This window comes from Callospermophilus lateralis, chromosome 1 (genome assembly GCF_048772815.1).
Source record: "Callospermophilus lateralis isolate mCalLat2 chromosome 1, mCalLat2.hap1, whole genome shotgun sequence".
NCBI classification, from domain to species: Eukaryota; Metazoa; Chordata; class Mammalia; order Rodentia; family Sciuridae; genus Callospermophilus; species Callospermophilus lateralis.
Genome location: NC_135305.1, coordinates 27176719 through 27191061, shown reverse-complemented (window position 1 = coordinate 27191061; position 14343 = coordinate 27176719). Strand labels below are relative to the sequence as shown.

General features: G+C 33.2%; 1 protein-coding gene across 1 annotated transcript in view; it reads right to left on the bottom strand.

Moving 5' to 3' along the window:
* Znf804b (zinc finger protein 804B) overlaps nucleotides 1-14343 on the bottom strand; it is a 470782-nt gene that overhangs the window by 68660 nt on the left and 387779 nt on the right. The window lies entirely within an intron of this gene.

Here is a 14343-nt window from a genome sequence, read left to right as displayed (position 1 = left end):
TTTTCTAAGCACCCTTTTTCCATATCCGGTAATAAGTTGAATTTTGACTTTCAGTTAGTTTGAAATATTTTTTTTTATTTTTGAGTTTGCTGTTTAATCTACAAGGATTTATGGGATTTTCAATTATTTATTGATTGCTAGTATGATTAGATTGTGTCTGACATCCTATTTTGTATGTATTATAATAAAATATTTTTAAAGTATGTTTTTTAAACACAGTGTGGACTGTCTTGGTGAATGTTTCCTGCAAGCTTGGAGGAATATATATTCTTATGTTATTGTATAACATTTTCTATAGATCAATTATATCTGATTGTTTGATGTCATTTTTCAGTTCAACCATGGTCTTACTGGTCATTTGCCTATAAGATTTGTCAATTATAGACAGAGCAATTTGTTTTCAAACTATGATAGTAGATTCACTTTTTCTCCCATCTGTTCTATTCGTTTTGGGACACAAATTATTATTTTTTTATTAGACACATGCACACAAATGAAGCTTTTTTTTAATCTTCTTAGAGATATGATCTCTTTATCATTATGTATTTCCCTTCTTAATTTCTGAAAATTTTGTTTATTTGTGGGTCAGTTTTGTCTGAAATTATTAAAACTACTCTGATTCTCTTTTGAATATGTTCTCTGTCGATTTAGTTTCAATACATCATATCTTTACATTTGAAAGTTTTCTGGTAAACATCATAGAGTTGGGTCTTTTTTAATGAAAAATGACAGTCTCTGTATTTTACTTAGTATATTTTAGATCTTCTATATTTAATGTGATTATTTATATAGTTAAGTTAATGTTTACCATGTTTGTTATGGTTTTCTCTCTCTTCTTTTTTTTCATTTTGTCTTACACTTTTTCTATGTCTCCTCTTGTTAAATTTTCATTGCACATGAAAAATTCTATTTTTCTCCTCTCAGCATATTAATTCTTTTTTTTTACTTCTTTAAGTGGTTGCCTTTAGATTGGCAATATACATTTACAGCTAATCCAAGCTTACCTGCAAATAACTCTCTCTACAACTTAATATATAGGGCAAATACTTATGACAAAGTATCACATATTTTACCCTCCTGTTCCTCATAAAATATTATTAATTTTCGTTATAAAAAACAATCAGTGAATCCATTGGTGCTATTACATCTTGAGCAGTTATCTTAGACAAGTTAAAAATAAGAAAAATAATTTTCACCTTCACTTATTATTTCTCTATAGTTCCTCCTTTCTTTATTCAGATGCAAGTTTCTGATCTATATAGTTACCTTCTTCCTGAAGAATTTCAACATTTCTTGCAGACAGGCATACTGATGACAACTTATCTCAATCTGTTTTCTTCTTTACTTCTGAAGAACAATCTTGCTAAATACAAAATTCTAGATTGGTGGGTTTTTTTCTTTCTTTACCATTTAAAATATATTGCTCTACTCTTCTTGATTGCATGCATGACTTTTGAAATCCAATTTAATATTTAGACTTATTCCTCTATGGCTAAGATATCTCCTTCCCATGGCTTTATTCAAGATTTTGTTTTTGTCTTTGATTTTTTTTTTCAGTTTAAATATGGTATTGGTAGATGAAGTTTCTCAGTATTTATTCTGACTAGTGTTCTCTGAACTTCCTGGATCTGTAAATCTTTGTTTATTATTACTCTGGGGAAATTCTGAGTCATGATTCAAATATTTATACTCCCTCCTTTCTTCTTTCCTGTCTCTCTTTCGCCTATCCTTCCCTCCTTCCATTCCTTTTCTTCCTCTCTTCTTTATTCTTCTTCTGGTGTTTCTATTTTAGATATGTTAGATCTTTTGTCACTTTCTCACAATCTTTAGACATTACAATATTTTTTAACTTTTTCTTTAAGATTTTTCATTTGGGATGTTTCTATTGACATTTGTAAAGCTTCCTAATTCTTTCCTTGGCTATTTGCATTACAAAATATATATGTTAACCTTTTAACATTACCTTTGACTCTCTCTTAGAGTTGGTATCTTTCTGCTTTTATGACACAACTCTCCGGCATGTTGCTCAATTTTTCTTTGGAGCCATTAGCATATTAATCATAATTGTTTTAAATTCTCAGTCTGATAAATGCAACATTTCTGCTACAACAGTTTCTGATTCTGATGTTGGTTCTTCTATAGCCTTTTTGTCTTTTAGCATGTTTTGCAGTTGTTTTCTTGAAAGTCAGATGTGAGGTACTGAATAAAAGCAACCAAAGTAAACACGTCTTTGATATGAGGTTTTATTCTTATCTGACAAGGGGTTAGGCTCTGCTAACTGTTGTAGCTCCAGTTTTCAGCAGCTAACATTTCCCCTGGTGTCCTTGCTTCAGTCTCCTCTATTATCTTTGGATTTTTCTAGAGATGTTATAAAGAATACCAAAGTGCATAGTACTTTTAGTTGTATTCCTCTGCCAGTATTTAGACGTTTTACTGATGAAGTGGTAAGGATGTTAGAGGGGAAGACATTCTGTAGTCCTGTGATTAGGTCTAATCTTCAGCGATCCCTTGGCCTGTGATCCTCACAGGTACTTTTCCAAGATGGTTCTCCCCACCACCTCAGCCTCCAAATTAGGTAAGAGACAAAGCTAGGGGGAGACTGGTGTTTGCTATATCCCTCTCCCATTCAGGAACTAGAAAGGGACCTGGTTGGATATTTTTCATCTCCAAGGTTGGTGAGGCTCTTTGAGAAGAGAGTCCCTTGAGGGCTGGACTTGAGACCAGAAAGTTCCGTGAGTATTTTTTGAAGACTACTTTTTATCCCTCTACCAGTAGCACAAGTTTTTATTTATATTTTTAAATTCATCTTCACTCTGAGAAAGAGGTTCTTCTCTTGAAGGTAAAACTCACAAAAATCTGCCTAAAAGTCCCACTCTGGAATTTTTAACTCTTAATGTTTTCCACATGGTACATTCAAAAATTAATCATTTATGGCTTAGGTTTTCCTATCTTAGTGCCAGTTCCCATGGAAGTTTCTCTCCAAGGTTTTAACTTTGGTAAGTTGTTATTCTCTGTGTTGGTCTGTCTGTCTTTCCCATTTGGAGGGGAAGCAGTTCACCATGTAACCTCATTTCTCTAACAAATCAAAAAAGTTATTGAATTTTTAGTTTCTTCAGGTTTTTTTTTTCCTGATTCTTTAGTATTTTTCTTGAAACTCCTTACAAGATGAACAAAAACTTGATGTGCTTTTCTATTTTTACTTCTGTAGAATACAGAATACCTAGAACAAACAATATTTTTAAAATAAATGACTATAAGAGTGAATTATTCAATGACTGCAAATGTGACTGGCATAGTTACTGGAAACTACGTGGACAGAAATGAATTAAATGATTTATATCTGAAGTATCATTCCTCTTCTTATCCTTTGGCTTTATCATTAATGAGTAGATTGTGAGCTTGAGCTTGATCCACAGCTCTGCAATGCTTTTTTTTTTATTATTATTACAATGACTGTACTCTTATTATTTAAACTAGCAGCATTTAATTTAGAGTGTTATATGGAGTAGCTCATTCAGTACAGGTACTCAATGGATACTCAATAGTACATAATAGATAAGGAGGATTAAATGGCCATTTATAAATCTTTAACAATAGGATACTAGGAGCTATCATTAAGCATTACAGCTTTATTTAATTAGACATGATTTGTGTTTTACTCAGTATCAAACTGCCATGATGAAATATTTTTGTTAGAATGTAAGTTGGTAAAACAACAGAATAGGACAGTAAAAAAATCATTCTATGGATCTGCTGATGAAAAAAACATAAATGTGTTAAAGAACCAAGTCTCTGCTGGATAGTTTTTAATGGTGTCTAATATCTGCTCCCATACATTAAAATAAAGTTACCAAATTGTGCTCAAGATGTGAGTATAATTGACCAACTACAGATTATGATTCTAAGGATCTACAACCAACAGAAAATTATTATTTTTTTTTACTGCCTATTCTAGGCCAAAGATTAAATTAAATGAAAGAATACTCCACTTATTTAAATATTTGTGCATTCTAATTTCAGAGATTATAAAAGGTCTCAGTTTCTGTCATTTTATGAAATAATCTTTCTCACAATATTCTTGAGAAACTGATCTCAATCCTTCATTGGAAAGTGTAACATATAAAATAGATCTTTCTCAGTTCTGTTGAGTAGTTATTATATGCTAGGCACTGGCTAAGGAGATGGTAAGCATTTTTTTCTCATTTCATTATTACAGATTACAGTAGCTGTAATAATTAATTACAGAGGAAGGTAGCACTCCCCTGTTGACTAAGAAACAAAGAGCTATTTATTAGCCAATAAAATGAGAGAGAGAGAGAGAGAGAGAGAGAGAGAGAGAGAGAGAGAGAGAGAGAGAATACAGGTGGGGAGGAAGGAAAGAACAAAGGAAAGAAGAAATAGAGGGGAAGAATTGCAAATACAACAAACAGGCATACCACAGTTGAGATGAAGAGAAGCTGACACTAATCCAGCAAACTCCTTCTAGTGAATTAGAACTGTGGAGAAAGTAGAGACTGAAACCTAAAGTGGAAGAATTATCTAAATCTGTAAATGAGCAATTGTGGCATAGGTCCCCTAGCCTAATCTGGCAGAAGATTCTGGAGAATCACTCTGGAGAACCAAACCAGGTAAATTCTAGTATTAAGGACAGCTGGTACCACTTAGGGATCAGGTATGAAATATTTAAAATAAGAAGATTAAATAAAATTTTGCCTATGGCAAGACTTTAACCTCCTTACTTTTATGGATTCCAAAAGATTGAATATTGACACTTGGACAAATGAAAAATATGAATTTTCACCCTATCATATTATATTGAGGCATTTGACAAACTAACCCATGCACAGCAATGTTCCAAACAAATTCTTGATTCCTGATCCCTCTGCTTTAAATAAGAATGAAATCGAATCCGGCAATGTATTTAAGAAAAGCTGCTATCATGTCAACCACAGATAAACTCAAGCATGTGCACACACGTGTGTGCTTGCTCACGCTCTTTCTCTTAACATATGGATGCAGTTGAAAATTTTTTTAGGTAGAAAAATTTAAAGATAAAATTGTAAAAAATATCTCAAAATATTGACATACAATACTAAGACATCAAAAATAGTAAGCAGAAATAAGAAATTTAATAGATTAATTTTGGAAGTCCAATATTTAAATTAAAAGATTTTGAAAAGGAAAAGAAGAATAGAGAAGTAATAAGTGATAAAATTGTCCAAATGGAAAGATCCCAGGGAATGCCCTGCATGGTAATTGCAGAGAGACTTATACCAAAGCAAGGCATTGCAGAAAGTTGCCATCTTGGGTTCCTGTTTTCCAAACTGCATTTGGCATTCCCTCTCCCTGGAACACTCTCTCAGAGTAGACTGTGTGGATTTCTCCTTCATGTCCTTTAAGCCCTTGTGCATAATCGCCTTTTAATAAAGATTGTCACTAAAACCTCTAATTAATAGCAAACCCCACAGCACTCCCTATATATCACACTCTTTTATTTTCTCCCTAGTATATGGAACTATATAATGTCCTGCACATTATTTTTCTTGTTTTGTATGTTCCTGTTCTGTTTTCCATACTTAGAATGATGTTAGCTCCTAAGGATAGGAATGATTGTCTGGTTTCTTCCTTACCATATCTCCAGCATTTAGAACAGTGCATGGCCTACCGCAGTCACTAAATGGCTATTCATTTTAAGAAAAAATGAAAAATCTTTCCTTCCAGAAAGAAAGGAAAAGATTCAATATTGCACAGCACTTTTTAATAGCAGCATTGAAATATGCAACCCAGTTAAAAAATAAATCCAGCTTGAGAGTAGAATAAGCACATTGACTTTTCCTGATACACCAAGCTCCCAATATAAATTTTATCTTATAGATATACTTCCTTAGCTTCTAGTACATAGGTTCCACCAAAAGGAGGAAATAAAATGAGATATAGGATTAGCTCAAAGAAACAGGTGATATTATTCAGGAGAGAAGCAAAGGCATTCACAAAATGAGGATTAAAACAAGCCCCAGAACAACATCTATGCAGCTGCCTGAACTAAAGTGTACAGATGGAGGCAGAAAGAGGATTGTTCCACGGCTGTCTCTAAAGCCAGGTGGGAGCAAAACAGACATATTCAATTTATCTAACACTTTTGAATAAAATTTTGTTCTTATAAATGGTAGAAAATTCAGGTATAAATTAATGATTCAATAGTGGGCACACAGAAGAGGCAGTTTATTTCTACCTTCAGGAAAAAAAGTAGTTATATAAGAAAGAAAATATAATAATAAAGTAATTGTAGCACCTTTTTGAACTTAGCTCTGGAAATATTTATAAGTCACAACATTACAAATTTTGAGTATTCATGTAACAACACAATACATTCGGGTCTCTATGAACTGTCATGAACTGTTGAGATACAGTATTAAGTGAAAATATGAAGGCAGAATAGGATGGCATAACTGCTTTTTTTTGTTTCAATTGTTAAGTTTGTGATTTGACAGTAAATATTTAGAAACTTACCTGAAAACATATGAACTAAATTATTATTAAAAATTTTACCTATTGTTTCTTACTTCTGTATTCATTGCATTTGATATATATATATATATATATATATACATATATATATATATATATATATATATATATATATATATATATATATATATATACAAGCACCACTTTTAAGAATAAATTTCATATAAAATGTAGACTTAAACATGATTTTAATTTGTTCATATTTCTCCAGTATTTGGTCATGCTTTTGATTGTATGTTTAGATTACTTCCAGTGTTTTTCTATTTTAAATACCTTTCCATATGAAGCTTTGGAATTCATCTGATATTTTCCTAGAATACATGCCAAATGGAACTTCTGATTGGACAAATTTATGTTTCCAGGCATTTGATAAATAATCAAGAGTCGAACATCAAAAGAATTGAAATATTTTTCACTCTCACAAGGAATATTTTCCCACATTATGTAAAAACTAGGTAGAATCATTCATTTTATATTTGACAGCCTATTTTTTTAAAAATCCCCACAAATTTGAGTCTAATTGATCACTAATGTATAGCATGGATTCATATTTTGTAAGATGCTGATGATTTTTATATCTACCCCTTCCTTTTCCCATCTCTGTCTAAAGACTCTCATCATATCTTTGGGACTCAAAAATGCCCATCTGTCCATAGAAACAAGCTCTCTTTGTATCCCTATCCTTAAACTGCTTTTAGAATTACTTTTCTAAATCACAAATTTGTTCATACTATCTGCTTGCTTAAAAGCCCTTGAAGACTAGCAGTTTCAAATAGAGTTACATCTGAACTTTTTAGGGTGGTACATTATATCAGTATGCTTTTGAAAGAGCTTTCCCTCAACAATTATAAATAACTTGAGGTTAAGGACCTGATCTTGTTTGTGTAATATTCACTATTCACTCTATTTAAGTGGTGATTAATGAATGAAGGATGTTTTAAGTCAGTTTTTTGTTTTGTTTTGTTTTGTTTGCTTCTGTGACCAAAACACCTGACAAGAACAACAGTTTTAGGAGGAAAAATTTATTTGTGGGTGTCATGGTTTCAGAGGTCTTAATCCACAGATGGCTGACTGTATTCCTCAGGGCTGGAGGTGAGGCAGAATATCAGGGCAGAAGTGTGTGGAAGAGGAAAGCATCTGCAAGCATAGTACCAGGAAGTAGAGAGAAAGAGCTCTCCTCACCTATAAAATATAACCCCAAAGGCATGTGCCCAGTGATCTGCCTCTTCCAGTTACACCCTGTCTACCTACAGTTACCATCCAGTTAATCCCTATCAGTGGATTAATGCACTGATTAGGTTAAGGTTATCATAATCCAGTCATTTCAACTCAAAACTTTATTGAATTGTCCCACACACAAGCTTTTGGGGGACAATTCATATCTAAACTCTGACAATGGGTAGAACATACTGATATAAGACAGAATGAAATAGTCTAATCTAGACGTTCACTTATTTAACTTCTCATTCATGCTTCAAACATTCACATAGCTATTACTATGTGCCAGATATTCTTCTAAGTTCTAGAAATACAGTGGCATTAGAACCCAAAGTACCTTTCTCTTGGTGAGGTTGATGATAGAAAGTGGATGGGATAACAACAAAATGTAAAAAATAACATTTTTTTTTCACTTTACGGAGTGATAAGCAATTTTGTGCTTGTATATCAACTCTCTAAGAAAACCAAACTAAACTTAAGAAGCTCTGATTTACAGCATTTGTTGATCTCCCATCACAGCTGATATCAAGCTAACAATGGCTAAACAAAGAGCTCACAAAATTCTTCCATATTGAACTGGCTCTGGAGAGACTGACTCTGCCACCATCATCATCATCATCATCACTGATGATCCCAAGGGAGTATTAGGATTTAGAAAAATAGCAACTGGCCACTTGAGTTAGGGTGAAAAGGGGAGGTCCAGCTGAAGAGGTAATGTTCAAACCAAGAGGCAAATGAAGAGGGGAACCAGAAAGTTGAAGGTCAGATAAAAGCATATTCCACACAGAGAGGATAGCTATTGAAGTGCCCTAAGTTAAGTACTTGGCATGTCGGAGACAGAAGAATCAGAATGTGGATTTTAAATTTATTTTTCTGTTAGTAGACAGCCTTTAGATCAAAAAGCCTCTTAGCCAAGATGAAAGAAGTAATTTAAAAGAGTGGAACATGAGCAGGGAGCCAAGATTGGCTTTGGTTCTTTGGTCTTATAATTCTTTGCTAACAGAGTTTCCAAGGACCACTGGGTGATTCCAGGAAAGGACACATCCAACCCAACTAGAAATGTGGGTTTATACAATGCAAAACGAAGCAGGCAGTAAGTATGATACTATGATTCCTGGGGTGTTCCTTCCAGACACTCCAGTCTATTTCTTTTATCTTGCTGACCCTACAAATCACCTGGACTTTGACATTTTTTTTTTTTTTTTTTTGCCACATTACAAGTATTAGTAACTTAAATTGTTATTCTGAAAAATATTATTGGGGTAATTTGAGTAATATGTGGAGACAATTTAAATCCAACTGTGTGAGCAAAGCAAGAGATAATCAAATTGAATTATTTTAGTAGTGACTGGGGTGTTCTTTTTCTCTTGGAGTCAAGGTGACAAAGATAGACTTATTTTGATATTTTACCTGGAGCATGTAGAGATGGGGAGAATCCAAAACAATATTTTAAGAATGAATCAGTTGGAGTTCAGATCTATGCTTCACAAGTGATGGCTCCTCCTGAGTGAAAATAAATCCTATTGTGAAGCAAAGGGAGATTAGGAGGATTAAGAGGCACACCTGAAGGATCTGAAAGTAGGCTTGCTTTTAATATGGAAACGATTTTTGTGGGTTAATTGTATAGAGCTCCAGCTCATTTTTGTTTTAAATTGAAATAAGCCTGGGTGTTTCTGAGACAGGAGAGTCTTCAGCTGCATGTGAAGATGCACTGTTCATTTCTGTATAAAATATTTGTGGCTAATAGTCTTGAGAAAGGGATTATGGCCTGAAGATGGTCTCTCAAGAAATTAATTGTTATTGACATGCTAGTTATATTAATAGTTACAGTGCTATTTTTGTCCAAGTGATTGTAATTTGTATACACATTCAAATTGCTTTTAGGAATAATGCTCAAAGTTTACACAGAATTATAAGATGTTCAAGGCAATAGCTAAAATAACTGTGTTGTTTCCAAAAAAAAAATGTGAGCTGTGTATAGAGAGGCTGTCAAAGCTAGAAAAGTCATTATTTTTCCTCATTGGAGAGGAAAAAAAAAAACACAAACCCTCAGCTATGTTACTGATAAACTATCTTTCTCCACAAATAATACCCCCCCCAAAATAGCTTAATGTTTTTCAAGTTACACAAAAGTATGAAATGTCCAATGAAATCCTTTTAATTCGACAAATCTCAGGCTATCTTACTTTATTTCTTAAAGTTACATATTGACTCATTTGTCTAGAATTACAATTTCACTATGAATGATAATATCATTTTTACAATAAAATAAACATTTAATACTGCTATTTAGATATAGAAAACCAGAAAACTTTAGAAATCACTTATTAAACTGAAATATAGTGCTTATAAATAAATGAAGGAAAAGCCAAAGGAGAATTCAAATACTATTTTACTTCTAGATTCAAGTTGTTTTATTGATAAGTAATGAAATGAATGCTACCTTAATTTGGATTTACTTCTAAGTACACCCCCAAACCCCCATAATATTATGGGAAGTTCAATAGAAGAGGCCAGATATTTCATCTGGATCCACGTGGAAAATAAATTCATGGCAACTGTTCACACTCCTCAAGCCAAAAATTATTCTTAGCCAAATTCCCATCATCATCATGATAATGATCACCCATATCAAGGAGAGCTCTTAATGAAGCAAGACCCAAATGGACATATTTAGCTTTGAAAGTCAGGGGTGATTTTTCTTTTTTTGGTATATTTTATGTTAATGTGAACTTCCTATTTCTATGCTTAAAAATCAGTTTCATTTAAAAAGAAAATTTTAAACGCAGCTTCATCTCAAATTGAGGTGATTTTCAAAATATTTTGGGCCAAATGAATCTTTAGTATTTTAAAATTATCCAAGAAAGCAGTCTAACAAGGCCTAGAGCAAATTTAATTATTCTAATGTTTCCCAAAGCAGGCAGCATGTACAAATATTCTCCAGAATATTAACATATTTTGAGTAAAAAAAAAATTTGAAAAACTGCATTAAAGCAGTTTGCATGAAATTTAAGCTTCTTTAATATCCAGATATAAGTTGTCAATCTATACATTAAATATGCAGAAAGTATGTATTAAAAGACAGTCAGAAACTGGGAGGACATCCCAGGCAGAAGGAAGAGTTTGAGCCAAGAGGAGCAGGTGGGAAAACATAAGGCATCTTTTGAAAAACTGTAGGGAAATTCTGGAGTTCCAGGAGATAAATCTGGAAATGAAGTTAAGAGCCAGATTGTGGAGGTTTTGAATGACAGGCTCAACAGTTCAGACTCTGACTTTCAAAAGTCAGTCACCAACCCCTGAAGATTTCCTAGGAGGGTAGGGAGAATACAAATCTGGTAGTTTGGGAAGTTTAATCTGGCCATAGTGGATATATTGATTTGTAACAGGAATAGTACTAGAATTTAGTTAGAACACTCTTGTAATGAGCCAAGGATGAGATTAAATAAGAATGGGTGAAAATCAGGTTTCAAAGTGAAGACATGATGCAAAATATATTGCAAAAAGAATAAAGGAAATGGGATGTGGTTTCAAAGACAGTTAAAGAGATCTGCAAGAGAATGATGGTAACTTTAGCAGTGAGAAGGCATTATTTGCTCCTCCACGTATCATGCTCTGTAACTGCCCCTATGCTGTGAGGACTTCATGGTTAACTTATATTCATTCTTCAAAAATTCAGTTCATTTGTCTTCCTTTTTTTTCTTAATTCAGTTTTGGACTCTCTCTTAAATGTATTTACCATATAATTTTAAGTGTTTCAAGCATTTAAGTTATTTTAAAGTCTATTGATATATCTGTCTCTTTATTGAGGTTACTAGTTTCATGAAGGTGGGGACCAAATTCTTCCATTTTCATCAGTAACGCAGTAGCACACTTCAGAAACTCAATCATGAAAGAGTATGCCCAGAAGTGTTAGAATGTAAATAAGTCTAATGATAAACAGATGTGGGCATGTAGATGCAATTAGGATTGTAAAAAGGTCGTTTGATCAAAATGTTGGAAAGCCATTGTAAATAACATTCAGGAGAGTGAAAAAAGAAAAAAAGAAATTAATCAGACAGAATTCCAGAGTACAGGGCATGCTGTGCCACGCAGTCTTGACTGTGGAGGATCCAACCCTGGTAGGACATACTTTCCACAGTTGTTACAAGGTGCCTGATGCCTTTCTGTTTCCTCACCTTCAGCACAGGTCAAGATCAAATGTCATAATTTGAAGAAAATTTCTCTCATCTTTTAATTCTATAAATACTCATTGTATTTATTTTTCTTAAAGTCTTGCCTGCAGATTACCTGCAAAAAATCCCCAGAAGAACAATGCTTAAGTGAAGTTCCATCTAATAAATGAAGAAGGGATGATAGAATTAGAATCATCATTTCAAGCTGACAGTACTTGAACCCACTATTTCAGTTTAATGTTATATAAAAAAGAGGCAAACAGATTGCCTTCTTTCAGAAGGATATAATCTGCCCTCTGTGTTAGGGTTTGGATCTAAAATGCCCCCATCCAAAGCTCACCAGTTGAAGGTTTGGTTTCCAATGCTGTAGCAGACAGAGGAGAGAGTCTTGGGAGGGATTGGATTATGAGGGCTCTAATCTCATCAATGGATTCATCCATTAATTTAATGAGCTGTTGGGAGTTGGTGGAAATTGGGGAACAGTTGGAGGAAGTAGGACCTTGGGGGCCTGCCCTTGAAGGGCCCAGGTCCCTTTGATCCTTTCCTTCTTCCTGTCTGCCACAAGGTAAAAAGCTTTGCTTTATTACATGATTTTCACCTTGATATTTTGATATTTTGCCTCACCACAAACCCAGTAAAAATGGAGCCAACCAAGATGACCTTCAGTGGATGAATGGATAAAAAAAAAATGTGGCATATATATACAAATGGAATTTTACTCAGCAATAAAAGAGAACAAAATCATGGCATTTGCAGGTAAATGGATGGTGTTGGAGAAGTTAGCCAATCCCCCCGCCAAGAAAAAAAAAATGCCAAATGTTTTCTCCGATGTAAGGAGGCTGACGCATAGTGGGGTAGGGAGGGGGAGCATGGGAGGAATAGATGAATTCTAGATAGGGCAGAGGGGTGGGAGGGAAATGGAGGGGGCAGGAGATTAGCAAGGATGGTGGAATGTGATGGACATCATTATCCAAAGTACATGTATGAAGACATGAATTGGCATGAACATACTTTATATACAAAAGTATAAAAAATTGTGATCTATAGGTGTCATAAGAATTGTAATGCATTCCGCTATTGTGTATTTATAAAAATAAAATCAATTTATAAAATGGAGCCAAGTTACCATAGACTAAAACTTCTGATAAACTGAGCCCAAATAAATCTTTCCTCCTTTAAATTGATTTTCTCATCACAGCAATTTAAATCTAATACACCCTCTAATATATTCTTGTCATAAAAAAATCAAAATCTGAATTTGACTAGATTTCTACCTATAAAGCCAGTTTGAAGGGAACATAGAAGAATTAGAAAAATATGGGACAAATTAAAAAACCCCACAAGTATAGGAAGAATTCTGCAAAATATTCAATATGGGAAACAGATTGCAAGGAGTAAGATTTAAAAAAGGAGTGAAAAATCTATAAATTAAAATATGTTAAAAGAACTTAAAGACATGTTGACATGTCAAAAGTAGGGGATTATTTTGGGATATTGATTTTAAAGAACCTAAATTTATAAATCATTTGTGAGATAAGTAGGGAAACAAGATATTCACAAATTACTGTTAGATTTTAGAGATAATAATGCTATGTTTTTAAAGTATTATTATATATCTTGAAATACTTTAAGATAAAATTCTATGATGTCTGGAATTTGCTTCAAAATAATGTAGTAGTGGTTAGAGGCGGGGTTAAGTGGTGATCACATAAATGAAAGATGATTATCATTGAAGCTGGGTAATAGACATATAGTTCACTTTTATACATGTTTAACATTTTTCATTTTTAATTATTTTAAAATACAGATTCTTAGGCTTTATATCAGAATTCTTAAATTAGAATATCTGAGGATTATTCCAGAAATGTGCATTATTAACAACTTTTGATTATTATTTACACAAGGATATGGTGTCTATCGTCCTAGAATAATTTATTCCATTGATCTTGCTCTTGCCAGAGAAATGGAGTCAATTATATACACATGTCTTATCCTTAAAGACAGAAGCTGTGTCTTCCTCAGCTGTGTATTTCCAACAGCCATATACTTCATATACACTAAATAAATATAAATTTAAAAAATTATGTTCTCTCAATAAATATTTTATGTGTAGAGTGTATAAGATTTACTCACCGATTTCAACCCATAAAGGCCATTTTAGCATCAGAAGTGTTGACCTTCTCACAGCTGTTAGCATGAATTCTCTGGCTATGTGGAATTTCTTATTCAGTGATATCTAATACTTCTAATTCCTAAATTGCCAAAATCTCCAAACCATCAAGGATAAAGTCGAACAGGATGTGAATAATTTTCTCCTCCTTTACAGTCAAGTAGAAGTATATAATATTAGCAGTCATGAGTAGAATATCTATATTGATATCAGAGATGCATATAAGACCTTTTAAGAAAATGAATTGAAATGTTG